This window comes from Malurus melanocephalus, unplaced genomic scaffold, assembly GCF_030028575.1.
Source record: "Malurus melanocephalus ecotype Western Australia unplaced genomic scaffold, MMel_1.1 scaffold_3, whole genome shotgun sequence".
NCBI lineage: Eukaryota > Metazoa > Chordata > Aves > Passeriformes > Maluridae > Malurus > Malurus melanocephalus.
This window is the reverse complement of record NW_026623235.1, coordinates 5,366,993-5,385,889: the sequence shown is the minus strand read 5'-3', so window position 1 is coordinate 5,385,889 and position 18,897 is coordinate 5,366,993. Positions and strand designations below refer to the sequence as shown.

The 18,897-nt window shown below is 45.8% G+C and overlaps 1 protein-coding gene across 5 annotated transcripts in view; it reads right to left on the bottom strand.

The window, feature by feature from the left end:
• Positions 1–18,897, bottom strand: part of ZHX2 (zinc fingers and homeoboxes 2) — a 74,320-nt gene that overhangs the window by 28,879 nt on the left and 26,544 nt on the right. For 2 of the 5 annotated variants that reach the window (XM_057368110.1, XM_057368121.1), the window contains exons 2-3: positions 12,921–12,975; positions 12,413–12,474 (exon numbers count right to left, since the gene is read on the bottom strand). The gene's annotated coding sequence lies outside the window, so the exon portion shown is untranslated. Of the gene's footprint in view, positions 1–12,412; positions 12,475–12,920; positions 12,976–18,897 lie in introns of those variants that run through there. The other 3 variants (XM_057368145.1, XM_057368130.1, XM_057368137.1) reach the window with 3 other exon arrangements.

The window sequence follows — 18,897 nt, the reverse complement described above, 5'->3', positions numbered from 1 at the left end:
GAATTAATTCCAACCTAATTTTCCTATGTGTTCAGGACTCAAATGTCCAGTGTTATCTGGGTATTGCTGCCATCCCAGCTGAGCCTCCCACCAGCTGGAAGTGCCAGAAAAAGCCCCAGAACATGCAGTGAGGAATGCCCTGGACAGCAAATGGGGTGGCTGGCTCCTTGGCTCAAGCAGATTTGGGAGTATCTAAAAAGGGAAGTGCARCTAATGATGTGAATCCTTTGAACATCTCTGTTTCCTGTGAGGTCACACACCGTTGTCCAGCCTTTCAGAGCTCTCAGGGCTGAGTGAGGAASAGCACAGGCACAGAGCACTGTCAGACAGGGCCAGCAAGCTTTGCCCTGCTGGAGTCCCCTGAAGAGCAAACAGACCCACAGCAACCAAGGAGGCTGCACAGACCAGGGGGGTTTCTCCCCAAAAGAGAGCTGGTGCTGCACAGCTGTGACAATGACACAAAATGTGAGCACACTCAACACACAGCCCAGGAGCCTCCACCTGAGTGACACTGGACCAGATGAGGCCACAAACATGCACTGCAGGGGGCAAGAGCTGACGCATTTGAAATCTCATTTCTTGCAAAATTCTGGCATTTGAAAGCAATACAAAAGCACATGTTAAAGGAGACATTCAGTCAGCAGACACTTTGTATGACATCACCTCAGTGCTCAGGATGTTGAGAAAGGGTCTTGTAAACACCCTTTTCTTCTAGAAAATTGCAGACTTGTGCTATCARTGCTGCACATCGCTCAGAGCTCATTATGTTGATGTTATCACCTCTAAAGTTACTGATGCATTTAAGCAGCCAGGGAAGAGGACTCAACACCTCCAGAATGACGTCCAAATGACACAATTGCTCATCCCCTGACATACCCTAGAGCACARATTGAGGGGGGAAGCCACAATTACCAGGTATCTATCAATGAGCAGCCTCAGAGCCCTGATGGGCACAGCTGTGTTTGCTGGCACACAACTGGTGTGCTGCAGAAGCCAGCTGTCAGATACAGGGACTGTGATTTGCAGGGGTAATTCACCAGCTATATGTTGGGGKTTTTTCATATTTGCTAAGTGGAAAGCCCTAGTCACTGGCACAGTAAGCCTCCTCTTGCASATCAAGCACCTCTGGGTGAGGAAAACATGAATGGGCAAGAAGAGGGAGGTGCTAGACAGCTGTGAAACCAAGCCTCCAYGAGCCTGAAGCAAACCAAGATACTGGAATGATCACATGGCTCTCYTAACCCTGAGATGCTGCTGAGAGAYGCAGCCTTGAGAGTYTCCACACTTATAAATGAWTTTTTTKYRTGTTTATTACTTTTGCAAYTAGCTTATGAAACCCTCAAAACACCTTCTACTTGTTTTGCTATTTAAATCCTCTCTGGAGTCCCTTTACCAAGAGCAGTAAATCACTGTTTCCCTCCCCTCKGCCACCACAGCAGCTGTTTGGAGGTCACCATCTCCCTCCTCTCCATTTATCCTGTCCCTGAGTGCACAGCTTTGTGTGTAGCAGATATATCACAACTGCAGAGCAGTGCTGGGGCCATCTCAGGGGCTGAGCACAGGGTTTTTTTTCCTGGTTAGCTTCAGGCTTGAAGGGCACATGGAAGCTGTTCTCTGCTGGGAAAGGAGATGAGCAGCACCATCCCCTCATGCCTGGCGCCACCATGGGCACATATCACACGCCATGGGATGCAAACATGACCCCCAGCCGACCCGGACTCCTTCCTATGCTCAAAACCATTCTTAGGAATCCCCGAAGGTGATGTAAGTTACAGCAGGCTCTGGGAGCYTTACACTGCTTTTAAACACAGGGTGGATCTTTGATTTCACTGCCACCCCCGGTGGTCAGGGTTAGCACGAGGCTAATGTACACATCAGGAGTTTGTCCAAATGACACAATTACTCATCCAGACTCAGCTGGAAACACATGCTCAGAGATCCTCATGACATGCACAAAATGCACCCTTCAGATTTTCACAGACAGCAAAGGAAGGTGCTTTTCAATCTCCTCTTACACAAAGTGGCAGAATTTCCACAGAAACAGATCAAAACTTTTTGCTGCCACTGACTGCCCTACACATTACACTGCTGCTGTAGAAATTTATTTCCTTTTGATAACAGGCACCAAAAGTATTCACAGAAAAGCAACACTTATTGATAAGGATTGTGCTCCCTGCCACCTCACAGGCACACAAGGGCTGCTTCTCACCTACTCACAAGTGCTTTCCCCTAGTGCCTTTGGAAGTATTTTTAGAGGGCTGATCCTGGCTCATAGAAATCCTCTGAAATTTTGCTACCGACTYCAGCAGTAGCAAGACCAAAGAAGAAAGCTGCTCTTTCCCTGCACTCCTCCAGTATCGGAGAGATGGCCAGTCCATGGCCACTCAGAGGGCTCTTTCACTAAAGGTAACACCACTGGAGATGYTGAGGAATTCATTCAGTGCAGGCAGTTTGGTGAGCAGCTGCAGATTTGAGCTCTGGGTGGAGGGAGCCCRAGGCAARAGCTGGCACYGACCCTTTGCACAACAAAGGGCACAGAGGACCTGTGTGCAGCCAAGTGACCAGACACTCAGAGACACAGCAGGAGCCAAAACCTCAGCAGAAGAGCCCAGACTTTCATGCACRTAGACTGTGAGGATGTAAAAGCCCATGGATTCCTTTGTTTGGGGTCCTACCTCTGGAGGCACCAACTGAAGCTRTTACTCTGTTATTGCACAATGATAATTCTTAAAATAATCASAYRTCTGAGACTCTGYTATGGGAAAGCCTGGGTTGAGCTGGTAAGGAAGACTGCTCTGACTGTGTGAGTGTAGGGAGGCAAGTGGRGCACCMCTTGGCCCAAWGGAACCACCCATGGTGAAAGKKCTTTGGTCCCAGCTCAGGTGGTGTGGGTGCAACCGCMAGAGCRAATCCTGGATGGAGAGACRGGAAAATTTCCTGAACAGRAGAGCAAGGTTACATCAAGATGGGAATCCACTGACTGCTTTATGGAAGAGCTAAAAAATCCACACAATTCCTCTTTGCATACGTATAGTATATAATAGTTACTCAATAGATACAATTATATATGTAAGTAACATAAAACACATTTTAATCCAATATTAATAACAATAAGAGCAAGGCCACTCCCTGTCCTACTGGAGCATGAGTCTCCCCCTGTAGTAGGTGCTGTTCCCAAGCATTGCACCCCCTCCTCRCCCTTCCCTACACACACTCACAGCAGTATCTGAAATGCAGCTGCCCCTGTGGGGGCCCTGTGGGGTTTGATTCATGTGTTGCAAGCCTGGCTGGATTCCAGAGCGTGGCAAATAACAGTAACACAGTGATAGTCTGGTTTGAGGCACACAAGCAGAAGAGTGTACTTGGAGAACTGCAGACAGGAAACATGCCAGATTGTTTAYACCTGAGTCATAACTAATGTTGACAATGAAAACTGAGTCAACTCACAGACCACTACTGCGCTCACTGCCTATGGGATGCTCTACCCTAACACCACTGATAGCAAAATTGGGACTAAGCACAAATTACCCATGCAAATATCACAGCTCTTCTGCGTGAAACTGTTGGTGATGCAAAGCATGCGATCCCCCCCCTGCATTTGCTGCATTAGGAGACAGGAGCACATTCTCCAATACACAAGCAGACTCACAGGTACAAGTGCTCCTGCCCTCAAGAAAGACATCAGCCTCCTGATTTCCAACAGACATTTCCATGAGTGAGCAGTCACTGRGAAAACAACACTACCAGAAACTACCAATGGCAGCAAACAAAAAAGGAAAAAAAAGGAAAGGTCTGGAACAGGTGAAGATGGGAAACTCCAGGACAGTTCACTGCAATTTTTGTCACTACCAATCTGTCTCTTTCCAATTCACCAAACTCTATTCTATCCCTCAATTCTCTTGCTTTTCAGGCAGCCATGGAAGGAGCAGTGTACCTTTTAAATCCACTGGGAGCAGTGAAGAGGAAAGCTAGCAAAGCCTAGTTTAGCTTTAAGTAGAGGAAATGAGGGTTTAAGTGAGGGKAGAAGACCCCATGCTTGGTTACATGGGAATTTGGGACAGATCACAAACTTGCAATTTCATGTGTGCATGGATCCCAAACCACCATTAAAAAACAAACMAACCAACCAACCCACCCCCAAAACAACCAACCAACCAACAAAAGACAAAATCACCAAAAAAACCTCCACAACAAAGAAAATCCAAACCAAACCAATACCCCTCTCCCCCCCAAAAAGCCACAACAAAACAAAACAACCGCTTGGGCTTAATTTTGTGGGAGTCCTTGTTGCTGCACTGTCTCTGAGCACTCACTTGGTCAAGATGTCCCCTTAGCTCCCACACAGGGCTTTCTGCCAGCTTGCATCCACMTTTATCCTCAGGGGGAGAAAGTCAGAGCTGCCTGAGTGAGTGTTGTACCTCTCCAGACTAATGTGAGTCCCAAATTACTGTAAATTGAAAATCTGTATAACACATTTCACCCATACAGGGAGACCGAGTAGTTGATGCTGAGCTGGGGACCTGASAGGCAAACTCTTTCACAGCAGTCTGTGTTTGCTGTAGAGCATTTATTTCCCCTTGTAAATCMCATTTCTGCTTTTCCAGTATAACTCCAGTGCACATCAACCCAAACAAAAATACTGGCTCCCATCTTCTAGTTTTTCCCCCTCCCAACGAACTCAATTTCCCTCCTTGGGAACAGCTTTCCAAGGCAGATCTGACTACCCAGACCTGTCCCCCATCACAGCACTGAGGAGCATTATGCATCAGGGACTCCCCCAAATCCCTCGGTACCGAGTCTGCTCCACCACACAGACTCCTGGCAGAACCATCCCTCCCCAGCAGCTCACTGCTCACCTCTGCACCACCTCTGCTCAGGAAGAGGGACAGCACAGCTCCTGACCTTCCCTGCTYCCCCATCTGCCATACTGCCAGTATCTTGGCTATCAGCCACATCTCTCTCACCCATAACCTGGAGGCATTTCTCTTGGCATGTAGCACAAGCAGAATTGCTATTCTGCAACACKTTTCCCTGTATCCTTTGCAAAATTTGGCCATATAATGAAAATTTCAGGTAGAAATGTTTTCTTTATGTACCTTCCCACAACAATTCCCATTTCAGCTACTTAACCCACTGCATTTTGATATTCAAAAGCATCACTGCTCAGACCTCCACCCTTGCCAGTCACTGTCAAAACCTTCCCAAAACCTCCCAAGGAACAGTTGCATGAATTCCTTCGGTCAGGGCATTTGGTTCAAACCTCTCAGCCCCCCTTGTCCCTCTGAGGTAGCCTGATCACATCTGCTAGTGTAGCAGCAATCACCTCCTCCACTCCACTGGTAATGCCAGCTTCATCCATCTGCTTGTCAGCTTCCCCCACAACAGCCCCTGCCTGTCCCCTCCAGCAYGGCAGGACCTCCCACCATCCCTCTGCAAAGCCTGTCCTGGCTGCTGCCTTGCAAGCCTCATGGTGCCCCATGTTTGCTATGAAACCAGTAACATTTGGTTTTTGCAATGTTTCGGGTCCTTGATGGTAGAAAATAAAAAGGATTCCATCCCAGACCTCTCAGGAAGCAGCAGATAAATGGTGCTGCTCTGTGGCTGTCACTACCCACCCTGAGACCCTGCTTTTCCATCACAGCTCCCGCCACATCCTGGGATTGCCTTGGGACTCACTGAGGTTGCCATCAGCTAGCAGAGGGGTTTAATAAGATAGCAAATAAATTAGCAAGAAGTATGGGATGCAAGTTGGAAGGTAAAGAACTGCCTAACATACCCATACTGTTTGCTGTGTTACTGCAGCAATAATATTATCACTCTAATTTTGGTCATGACAACACACCTTCAGTGTAAATAGGAAGGAGAGCCTTAACTCTCTTCCTGGCTTGCTAGAAGGGTTTAGACAAATCTTTAGCACCTTAGTGTACATGCCTGGGGACTGGCTTTGCACCTCCTTCTGAGTTGTTAAATCCTGGATGCCCAGCAGTGAGTAAGGTGTAGCAGAGATTTGCTGTGCTGCTTTGGAAAGGGCACCTGACACTGTGTGACCAGAGCAGTGCAACGAGCAGCGATGTCCTGCAGCCTGAAACTCTTTGGCATTATGCACCACCTACAGAAATTGTACAGAACATCTTTGGTCAGGGTGGCATTCCTCTTGTCTACTTTTTCTCCATCTGGTTTATGGCTCAGAGTTAAACGGGGAGAAACAGACAATTCTGAGGGCTATGCCTGTGACCTGCCTCAAACATCTGTCTTAAAGCAGGTAAAACATCTCTGGAAATGGAGCAGTCTGTCAAATGATACTGGAAGTGGTCAGACAGCTACTACAGAATAACTGCTTAACTTAGAGGCAGCTGGATGAAACACATTCTAATCTGTCTCTCCAGGTTTACTTCCACTCATTTATAAAATGGGACAACAACACCACCCCAGACTCTCAGAGTGACAGGCTGAACTCATGAATCCCCAGGTCCTGGCCAGCCAACACACTGATATGTGATGGGGGTACACACAGCCTCAGACCCATCTGCATAAGTCAAAACTCTCAACACCCTTCCCCTTCCCTCAGGAAATAAAGGTGTTACCTCCTGAATAAGGTTTCAGTACAATATTAAGGAATGTGATGTGAATAGAGAAAAAGTGTGCAATATTGAAGTTAATCACAGGAAATAGGGGCTGGAAGGGAATCCCATGAGAGCAACATATTTATTTCATTATTATATCACAGACGACATTAAGCATCCACTGAGTCCCTCAAGGCAGAATTCTTGCATAAAAAGCATCCCCATTTACCAAGCACGATAGAACCTGCAACTGTTCTATAAATAAAGGTTATTTACAAAGAGCTGTTAAATATTTATTTTTCTCTGGAGACMGAGTTCTCTGTTCATTTGTCTCTGTTGCAGAATCATTTGGTATCAGGGAGCAGAGGAGCTCACCTAAAAAAAGACTAGGAATCTGTCCAGAGCCTGATCCGGACACAGCACCAGCCTCCTCCACAAGCTGGTGAGGGAAAAGCATCCAACCTGACACAGAGGGAACACAAAGCAAACAAAACAGCAATGATCTCATGCAGGAGGCAAAGGTAGAAGGAACACCAGTGACACAGCAGTGATTAATAAACAGTATCACACTGCTTCGTCCTTACAGAGCTGCCTTGGCACTGTACACTGAAAGAAGTGACAACCTTCAATTGTGCAGAGTAACTGCAGATTTGCATTACATTTGCTTTGTGTCTTAGGAACAAGAATACATTTCTCACAACCAATAAATTAGTGATTTTTACTTGGGTTTTTTTCTCCCCTAATTTTTTTTTAGCTGACAGATCAGAGTGGGGGACACATGACATGGGCTCAACAAAAAAAAAAACTGTGGCTCTGGAATACACTTCACTGCTAACCCTTTGTAGTAGTAATTGTAATAGTTCTTACTCCAGCTTGCCAAAAGCTGAGTTTTAATTAAATATTAAAAAGCTATTTGTTAAAATAACGTTTCCATAGCAACTAGAGAAAGCTAAAATACCCTGGCGCTTCTGACTCACAGCATATTAATCAACCACCAGCTATTATATAATGAGCACCTCCCTGCAAGCACCAGCAGGAGCCACGGCACAGAATGCCTGAATCCAGAGCTGGACTCTGCTCTCTGTGTGCCTGCTCCCAGCACGGGCAGGCCTGCAGAGTTTTCTGGGTTCAGCCCAGGAATCACCTGGCTAAATATTTTGGGGAAGCCGCGCTGCAGCGCTCAGGGTCAGGATGTCCCTGTGGGGGCACAAAGGGGGATGGCTCCGGGCAAGGGGCAGTTCTGGGAAGGGATGCACAGACAGCAGCTCCCCAAACACCTGCACAGTGAGGGGCTTGGGGGGCTCCTTCCCAACAAACCCTGACCACCTGCCTCTGGTGCTTGTCTTGCAAATGCAGCATTCATACCAGATCTATTCCTGTAATTTATGTAATTTTTTTTTTTTGACATTATTGGAATTATTTCTTGCARCAAGCACCTTCCTACTATTAGTCCAACTATGCAAAACTCTGAAGGAGTGATTAAATCTTGCTGGGGCAAACAAGCTCTGCTGCTCACCCAGAAAAGCTTATTYTACAGACTCAAAAAACAAAACAAAGAATTGCAAACAACCACTCCCTCATCACATCTAATCCCCCAAAAAAGTGAAAAAACCCTTCAATACTCTGTCCGTGCACCGCAAGAATGGCAACCAGCAGTCAAAGCTGGCTGACATGTGGCTGCTGCTGGCCCTCACTGCCAGCCTTTGGGAGGCTTTGCCCTGGGGACACAGTTTGTGTCAGAGGCTGTGGAATGTCTCCCASTGCCTTGTCCATGAGGAGCATCACCATGTGGTCTGCAGTGATGGAACAGCTGCAGAAGGGAGCTGAGTAGCYGAGGCCAGAGCAATATTACCTTAGGGGAAGAGTACTGGGAGGGAGAAGTGCAGCTACACTGGTCAGATGGAGCTGGAAACCACCTCTCYGCCTCTCAATGACTCAATTTTTTGCTTCTTTTAAGCCCCCTTCCTCTTTTTTTTCCCAATGGAAAACAAATACCTAACCACGCAGTTATTAACYGAAAGGAATGTGATGAATATTACAGCATTTGTATGCCAGCTTTGGTTTCCTGCTGCTTTGTTTGGGTGTCACAGACTGTGGCTATGACAACCACAAGCAGTTATTGGACTGATGTCATTTGTGACATCATACTTAATGGAAAAGAAAAGGAAGAAGAGACACCATCAAAAATAGGAAGAATGGAGCAAGATCCCAAAAGACCAGCACACTGGGCTGCAGGAGAGCCAAGGAACAGCAACCCCATCCTTACCAATGCCCAGCCAGCACTCAACTCTTAGGAAAACTCTTTCTGCCCTGGGCTGTGATATGAACTGTGGATTTGGTGCTCCATGAAGGAAATCTCCTCACCCTTTCTCATCTTGGATCTGTAATGGAGGCTTTTGGCTAAGCCTCATCTCTCCTGAGTAAATTTCTCCTGCTCTCCAACCAACTTCTCTACATCTTTATCCTTCAGTCATAATAGTACTTCCCCCTGTTTTTAAAAATAAAACACAGTCTGTSCAAAAATTCCAGACCCCTGCCTGAYSATGCCCTGGGAGAATGAGCATYGATTTTRTGAGGAGTGCACTGTTTGGAGAGGTGGCTTTGCTGGTGACAAGTACAATTAATAGTTTCAGTCCTTCAGGGCTGCCACAGCTGGAGCCCAGTCTCTTGCCCCATGCAAGAGCAARGAGGCAGCACCACTGTTGCATTTGGCAAATTCATTTCTGTACATAGTGCTGGCACTCCTAAGACACTCTGTTGTCACTTTCCCTGCAAAAAATGTTTGCAAATTCACTGCTCAAACTCCAAGTAACAAAAATAACCCCAAATCCATCTAAATCYCATCTGATAAGACAACATTTTACTGCAACAAGGGTATTTTAAAACTTATACATCCAGAAGCCTTGACACAAGRGTAATTTTTCCAAGCTGCTTTTGCCCAAAGGATGGCTTTTCTGTCCTTCCTGCCCCCGCTGTGCCTCTGCAGTTCAACCCTGCAGCCTGGCCCGGGCATCCTGTGATTGCAGCCACCTCCCCAGCCTGTCCTGACACAGTGTCCTGGGCTGGGAGAGCACCACACAGCCACACTGCAGCTGAGGATGCTTCTCCTTGAGACACAGACCTGAARGAACCCCTCCCCTGCATCCTCCCAGGACTGGGCTCCCCACCAAGACATGGCACTGCTCAGAGAACAAAGCTCCATCAGGGAATGCTGCCCATCATGAAGKGGKWWTKSYKKTWAAWAGCAGGACAGAGATGCTGCCTTACMAAGGGATGGTGAATTAAAGCCYAACAGGTGAAACAAACACCACTCTCAGCTTGCTCATAAACGTCCCCAAGGCCACTGGAAGTAGCAGGAGCTTCCCAAACCATGACATTCCCTGACTGCTCATAACACAGAGTGTCAGCTCTTGGTCTAGGCCCCTCTGCAAGGGTGTCAGTCAGAGCCACCCCAAACCACTGCTGTAACCCACACTGCCACCCCTTGCAGGGAACGAGCACCTCTGGGAACAGCCACTGCCAAGTGTCACCTGCAGGTGCTGGCAGGCAAACTGAAAAAGGCAAACTACAAGGAAGCCTCTTTTCCTTCTCTCCACCAATTTTCTCATGGAACTACTGATCCTGAAACATTTTGCAGGACAACACTGCAAGAAGGCAGAGAGAGCCTTCTAGCTCTGGGTTTTCTGGAGCTGCTGAGCAGGAGACAGTTTCTCAGTCAGCACTGACCCACTGCAGCCATCTCATGCTCCCCAGCTCCTGTCACACAGCCAGAGTGTGTCAAGAAGGGAAAATGGGAGCTTGCAGTCTCATTTCCTCGCTGAGCTGTGACTACATCTTGCTGCAGTAATTTCAGAGCCATCTGAGACCATGCACCAGTGGCCTGGGGAGCTTCCAAGGAGGCTCCCCTGGATTTGTCTCTCATCCTCTCACACAGCTATGATGCAGCAGAGGCACCTGGGGATTACACACCTGMATCAGCACTGCTCTTTAACTCTGACTTAAGGACAGACAACATCCACCTGGGACCAGCAAATCCTCTGAAGAGCAAGGGCAGGTCCCTGTGCTCAACCCCTTTGTGGAACCAACTACCACAGGGGTGCATTAGGATGTAGATTCATTAGGACCTGAGAAAACACTTCCCAGATTTCAACACTGCCTACCAAACAAAAAAAAAAAAACCCAAGTTTTGTTTTTGAGATGAGCAAAGAGCTTTTCTAGCATGTGGATATACTTTGAGAGACACAATATATACACGTGGCATCTTTCTGCTGAATTTTCTTCACTTAAATTGCTCTCTACTCTTCCCATCCTTCTGAAGCCAACACAGCTGTAAAAAAGCAGAGGCCAGAGCCCACCCTGTGCAATGCTTTGTGACTCACAAAAAATAAGCCCCACAGCTCAATTAGCAGGCCTTGTGTGACAGCMTAAACACCAAGGAGTTAGAAGAAAACATTTGTGATTCAAAGGAAGAATATGAACCATGGACCTTACTGAGGGAGATCAATACAAAATGCTGTCATCATTTCACATCCCTTTTTTCTCCATTAACTGCACTCATTGCCAGTATCCTTCACAAAATGCTCAAAGAAGGATATTTTTTTTTTTTTTTTTTTGCTTACCAGTTTCTGAATGTTTGTTAGAGGTATTTATTAGGGAATTTTTACCATGTCTTTACCAAACATGGATGGACTCGGTTTCTCTCCTTTAACAAAACTAGCCCTTTCTTTTTTAGGCTCATTTCAATTTGGAGTTTTATTCTGCTTTAGCCCAAATAGATTTTTGTTATTGTAACAGAAAACAGGTTTAAGCCACTGAAACAAAAATAGAAACAAAACTCTGCTGATGTCCAAGTAACCACAGATTTCCATCACCACAAAACACTGTAAAAACAGGACAGGAGTTGAGCTGATTACAAAAACCTAAAAAAAAATTCCCTCTTTCAACCCCTCAGCTAGTAAAATTTACTTACAGAAAGCAATGAAGTCCAGAGCAACAGCATCCAAATTTTAGTTGTTATCCAGCCTCACACCAGARCAGAGACTGCCTCGGGAGCCCACAGTGTGCCAGGCACACAATCAGGGGCTCCAATCAGGACTTGCTGAGGTTTGTTTAGAGTAGCCCTGACTGGTCCACCTGGGGAGCTGCAGACTGGCCACAGCTGATGGGAAATCCCAGCCCACAGCCTTTAGCAATCCATAGGAAAAGGTCAAAGTGCAGCTGCTCTTTAAATATACATTTTCAGTTTGTTTTTTTTTTTTAATTTAAAAAAACAATATATGTAAAAAAGCTCCTGGCTAAGCTACTTTGAAGCAAGTGTGCAGGTATCTCCTGTGATATAAAACTTCCTTCAAAGCTATTTTATCACATCAGGAAAGACCCAAATATTGGACAGATTCCTGTTTTGATGACAGGGCTGGGATGTCCACACACACAAAAGCAACCTCACAGCTCTTTTTCTCTTGCAGAAGGTGCAACCTCACTTTCTAAGGAATGCCTCCACTCTTCAGCAAGAGTCTGTCTTTCCACAGCTGGTAAAGCTTGGAAACAACAAACAAGCTTCAGATGGTGCTAATGGTCCATTCTGCTGACCATATTCTCAGTTAAATGCATTCATGTGGTTTATATCTGTAGAGAGATAATTATTCAGCCTATGTGGTAATACAATGCTAACTTTATTTTGTGGGYTGCAAAGAGGTGCCAAAGGCACTCAACTGGTTCCAAAAGACTGGATTACTTGCTGTAAACATTTCCTGAAGCGTCTTTAAAAGAAAAAAATTGAAAGATTCTCCTTCTGTTTGGGCAAGCTTCGATTTCTCATCGAAGGAAAATGGAAAGAAAAAGCTACTCACTTACAGCACTTGATTTCTTACATCCTGGGAATCTCTTGGAAGGCAAGCAGTACTTCTGATACCTACAAAAGTGGGAAAAACCATGTAAGTCAGGGCGAAAAATAAAAGAGAAGAAAATACCAGCCATCATTTTCCCTCTATGACTGGTAATCTAGTTTTTTCACCAGCCCAAGAATGCCAGCAGCACAAATTCCAGCAATTGCCTTTTCCATTGACTGCCACTGACAAGCAGAATTTGAAAGATTTGGTCCTCCAGCCCTTTTACAGTAACATGATAAACCTTGAGAGCCTCTTGGGGAAAAAAAAATAAATCTGCATTTCTTAGGCCAAGCAGACAGTGGAGAGCAYGCACACACTGATGTCCTAAGATACCACCACTGTGGTTTGCACTGGAAATACCCAYAAAACATCTGCTGTAGCTGACATGTTCCAGAACAAACTCTTTGGCTATTGGGAACTTCTACAAAATGCCATCAAAATTGCTCCTCTCTTCCTTAAAGGGACTCACCTGCTGTATTCCAAAGCTAAAGTTGGTTTTCCTCATTTTTGTCTTTTTTTTCCCCCTAAAAAAACAGGAGAGGAAAGTTTAGCTTCAGCAACTGCAGGCACAGAACTGATAGAAAAATATTACCTTTTGGCAGTGGCTGTACACACACCTGAAAAACACTGTGCCTGCAGGTCTRCAAGAATGGCTAAAGAGATAATAAACAGCCAAGGGACTGCTCTGAATAAAAGAAATACAGACAGCAAACCACCCCACAAGGCCCCCAGGAAAAGAGGCAGAAGCTTATTGATCGCTTCAGCAGGACTGTGAGCACGACCTGCACTTTCAGATCAAGCTGAAGTATTTGGGCTTGAAACTACAACTCCTGCTATCTGGCCTGAGGAAGGTCAGCTGACAAACCCAAAAGAAATCACTTGGAGTCTTTTGCTGCTTCCCAGCAGGTTAGGCTGATATTTTTTTGGATCTTTTCAAAGGAAGATATGACTTGATTTCCTGAAAGAGCACACTGGCTACTGAAGGAGCTAGGAAGCCAGAAGCTGTTACACAACCATAACCATATTTTAAGAGCTAAGGCTAGAAAAAGCTGCATGTTTATTCACAGATAAAAGGGAAGCTGCTTCCCGCTTTGCTCCATCTAAGAGTAAGGCAAAAAAATGYTAGTTTCACAGAATTGTTAAAGAGAAATAAAACACATGGAATAGCTGCAGATTTTGTGCTATTTATATCTCCAACACTTCGGGACCCAGCAGGCCACCTTCTGCTGCCCTTCCTCCTTCTTTTGGGTTAAATTGGGTTAAAATTCTTCGTTCTCACATGGTAGGCTTAGGATGAAGCTGTTTTTGTATTTAATGGGTTTAGTCCAGTTATCTTGTACTAAAACTGCTATCTGAAATCCTGCTTTTTCAGTGCTGTGTCCAACACACAGAAGTGACCCTACAACCTGCCAACAGAACTAAATCCAAACCTATGAATAAAACACTTCTAAAGAACAACAAAATCACCTGCAGTGCAATAGAGCCCTGTCTTTCTCCTGATTTCAAGTCTCTGCTTAGAACATTAAGAAAATAAATATACACGTATATGGTGCCATTGCTTCTTGGGACTGTATACTGACCCTTCATAATTTTTACTTCTAGAGACCCAGCTGGTGAAGCYTCTACAAGGATCTCCACTTTTGGAAACACAAAGCAGAAAGAAATCTTCAGGGTTATTAAATCCAGTCCCTTGCTGTTGTACTCATACTGCACGATCCTTTTCAGAAAGTATGAGAAAAGTTTCTGCCCCTCGTGGCTATGAGAATATGATTTGGGTTTAATGTAACAGCTCAGAAACAAGTTGGTATTATATGTGTGTATATATATAYACACACACRYACATATTTCAGATCTTTCAAACTATTTCACAGTTCTGGGAGATCTGCTGTTGCTTTTGAATGCTTGGAGTTAGGCAACAGTGAAATGAAGGAGTCACAAACATGTTTCATATAGAAACATCAACTTTTTTTCAACAGGTAAGTTGATTACTAATGAAAGCTCTTGCCTGAGTTTGTTTGTCTTGAGCATCCCTGCGTAGGCAGCTCTGGAGCAGCCTCCCATGGGGACATGCTTATTCCAAGGCAGCACAAGGCAGGAGATGCAGCTTTCCTCRCCATGAAAACACCACTTCCCTGAAATGCATCACAATGCTGGRATCAGCTCAATTCAGAGCAGAAATATTCCTGACCTTTGCACAGAAGGGCATTCATACAGCCATCATCATCTCACCTACGTGAGCTGTGCCCCATCAGCACCCACAGAGTGATGGACAAGAGCTGGGGAGATCTCTAKCTGCTGGCTCCCATGAGGTGTCATGGTGAGTATGTGCACAGAACAGTTACTGGTGGTTTGTGAGTTAAACACACCTCCTGGTTCACAGGAATTGCCTGTTTGGGTGTTTACGTGGCCCACAGCATGCAGTGAATAACTCCAGCTACCCCAGCCAATCTTCATTCTCTGCACACTGAGCAGGAGACTCAGCCACCAGCTGCTTCATCATTCTAGATACYTTCCAAAAAAAGTAACATCTCGTGGCAAAACAAAACAAAATAAACAAAAAGGCTTTTAAAGACTTGATAAAYACCAGCACTCCACATGGTTTCTGCAAGCCAAACACTACAGCACAAATCACCTGAAAATGGGATTRTTTTGCTTTATTCATCATGGAGTTTTTCACAAAAAAGAGACTGGAGAGATATCTTTAGAGAGCTAAAAAGTAAATCTCAAGCTGCTGTTACRACAGGGGAGAGAAATAATGGTACTTTTAGGATGCTTGACAGAAAAGTTCYTTTGAGACTCTCTCAACCTACAGAAATTATCAATTTTGCAAAAGCATATTCTGCAGAGAGAAATGGAATTGGAAGCCCTGAAAGCATGTGCTTTCCTCAGCTGTGGTTAGATGAAGAAAAATAAACCCCACTCCTCCCAACTTCTTTTCCTGAAAGATCACAGTTTCATGGTTTAAACCTTGGGAGCAGCCAAAAGTRTCCCCCCAGAGCAGGGTGAGCCAACCCTGCAGAGCTCCAGCAGCTCTGGTGCTCCCCACACAGCACTGCTGCTGACCCATCAAAYGGGATGACTGCCCCAATGCCCAAAATTGGTGCTACAGGCAATAGRTCAGGAAAAACTTCCTTCACTGAGCTCATGTGGCCAGGATATTGCTTTCCTTTGCTGCTGGCTCAGCAAGGCAGGGACACAAGCCCAGGATGCAGGGAGGGGCACTGGCAGCCACCCACCACAGTGCTCTGCACTCCCTGGTGTTTGTATCACACCAGGCATTTATTAACTTCTCAGTGTAGCTTACACCTATATTTCCCTAAAAACCACCACGATCAAAATTACCACCTTAGCGATCTGAATTACTTCTAACAGCAGCCTAGCAATGCCTTCTATCGAATTAAATATGCACAGCTGTGTTGGAAATGGGGGGTTTGCAGCCTCTCGACTGCAGACTGTTATTACAGCGTGATTAGCAGATACAAATGTTCTTGAAAGTCGTCTGTCTCCAYGCACTGAAAATCCCTGTTATCCCARCAGATCTCAAGAGCCCCCAAAAGCTCCTGGATCCTGGTCCAGTCCTTGGTAAATATGCGCCAAACCTGGCAGATGTCAAGCATCATGGACTAAGATGCTCAGGAACATCCTTGCTTTCGACATCTTTTCATAAAGTATTAAAATTAACCCATCCCTGCCCCCATCTGTACAACAGACACTTAAAATACAATTGAAAGTTTCCATCARAAAGCTAAATATGCAGTGAAAAAGCCACTAGAAACACCCCAAGTGCTCTAAGGTGTCTGCATAAAGAGCACACACACTGTGTGGATGGTGATGCTCGGAGAGACCACAGGGTATCCCCACACCACTCCATCCGCAGCAATCTTATCCCTTTCCCATTTAGCACTCAGCTGTCCCTCTCCAGCCTTTTGAATGCAGATTAAAAAGAGAAGGGTATTGCCACCCCACAGCAGCTGRTGGCCCCTGAGCTCCTGGGGAAAACCACTGGTGCTGACCTGGAAAACAGAGTGGGAGGCCCCTGCCAAGAGTCATCTCCACCTCATCAGTGTGACAACCACTCACACAAGGTCCTTATCCATGCTGCACCATTTTCAGGGATCTGTCAGCAGAAGCTGTCCCAGACAGTCATTCCAAGGCTGCACCATGCTGCAGCTCTCCAGCCTAAGCTTCCTCCAGGAAAATTTATATAAACTACAGGAATGGACCAAACCACTCTCCACAATGCCTTCTTGATGTTACCAGCTGCTTTTGGAAATATTCAGAAGCATAAAGTGAGCAAAGAGCAAATAACAGCAAAGTAAGAGTAAATAAGTGGGAAAAAAAAAAGAGCCATGATAAAAAGTAAAAAAACGGAAATTTCATATTTCATAGATTTAGGCACATTTTCACTGTGCAGCACTGTCCCAGAAACTATTTCCCCTCTCCTAGAGCTTTAAAAGATTTCAAAATACATGCAATCAGGATGAAACTGATCTCATAACCCTCTAGAGAGAAGCAGGAGGGTGACACTCCAGGGAAGGAGACAGCTGAGCCAGGCAGCCTGGGCAGCGATCGAGGCCACCTTTGCCTCACTGCCACCCCCAGGGGACTGCTCCGACCCCTTGTCACAGGCTCAGGGCCAGATGTGCCCATCCATAGCTTTACTAGAAGCTGGTTTGGTTGCTGGCAGCAGCTGCAGCTGGTCTCGCCTGGTGAGTGTCCTGGCCTGGCTTCCCTGGCTCTGGACAAACAGACAGACAGGCAGTGATTCTGCCACTTCTCATCTCARTGCCCTCTTGAAAAATCTGCAATGAACAACAACATTAACCCAACCACCCCAGCATGAGGAGACGATCCCCTGCTTCTTCACTGAGGTCCTGCAGCCTTTCTGCACCTCACTTTCCATTGTTTAGTTCTTTGGGAACCAGAGCACTGAACCAGAATGAAAGAGAATGGGAAAGCATTGCTCAAAGCSGATTATATTTACTTTTCAACACATCCCCCAGTTGCAGATGTCAGCACAGAGAAAGGTATATTACTTTCTTTCCTATCTCCTTAACTGTTCCTAGCTTCCTTCAACAAATCAAAGTGTTTTCTTGAAGGGTGAGAAATCTCAGTCTCGTACTATTTTAAATTGGCAGCAAGGGATTTAGAGCAAGGAGAAGAATATTTGATCACATAAGAAAATTCAACCAGAGGGGGAGAGAGAGTGATGTCCTGTAGGGTTCTGGCTAAGAAAAAGGTCATTATTAATTTATTTGGCTTTTAGTAAGGTTAAACTATTTCACATTATTTYTCTTAAACCCTGCATTTCAGACTCTCACCCTCTGGTCAGTTACCTTCTTGCCCATAGTAATAAATGTGTTGGAAAACACATYTATGTGTCAGACCCCTCCTCTGCCRGRGCMATGAYTGAGAACTGTTTTTCAACACAGTGGTTGCTGCACAGTTGCTGGACATCTTTGCTGCCCAAYATACATACAGAAGTAACTTTTATTTTATTTCTGAACAACCAAGATGTGGATTGTTAACCTGCTAATTTTCAACACCGTGGGATATCACCTTATATAGTCACAGAATCATGTTGGAAAGACCCTTTATGCCAAACAGACCACTAAACCACTCCCCTAAGTGCCATAYCTATATGCCTTTTAAATACCTCCAGGGATGCTGACTGGACAGCTTGCTTCAGTGACCACCCCTTCTGTGAAAARCTGCTTGCCAATATCTGATCTAAAACTCCCTGATTCACCTTGGGGCCACTTCCTCTTATCCTGTCACTTGTTACCGGGGAGAAGAGACCAACCCCCACCTGGCTACAGCCTCCTCTCAGGGAACTGTACAGAGTGATAACGTTTCCCCTTGGCCTCCTTTTCCCCAGGCTAAACACCCCCAGCTCTCTCAGCAGTTCCTGATCAGATTTGTGTTCCAGACCCTTCCCCAGCTCCATTGCCCTTCTCTGTGCAAGCTCCAGCYCCTCAATGTCCTTTTKGAAGTGAGGGGCCCAGAACTGGACACAGGATTTGAGGTGTGGCCTCACCAGTGCTGACAACAGAGAGACAATCCCTGCCCTGGTCYTGCTGGCCACACTATTCCTGATACAGGCCAGGATGCCACTGGCCTTCCTGGGCACACACTGGCYCATGTTCAGCCACTGCTGAYCAGCACCCCCAGCTCCTTTTCCCCCAGGCAGSTTTCCAGCTACTCTTCCCCATGCCTGCAGTGTTGCAGTTCCTATGTTCAGATCCATCCAGGTGTCACACAAGTTAGATGGAGAGACACCGTGCAAGCTACAAACTGTGGACAGAGCCAAAAATCACACACTCACTCCTTCCACTACCCACCAAATACCCAGCTCGTAACAACAGCARTGTTAGAGTGGAGAAAAACAAAAGAGAGAACTGAATCAACACAATAGGAATGCTCCTCCACATCAGTCCCCATGGTTT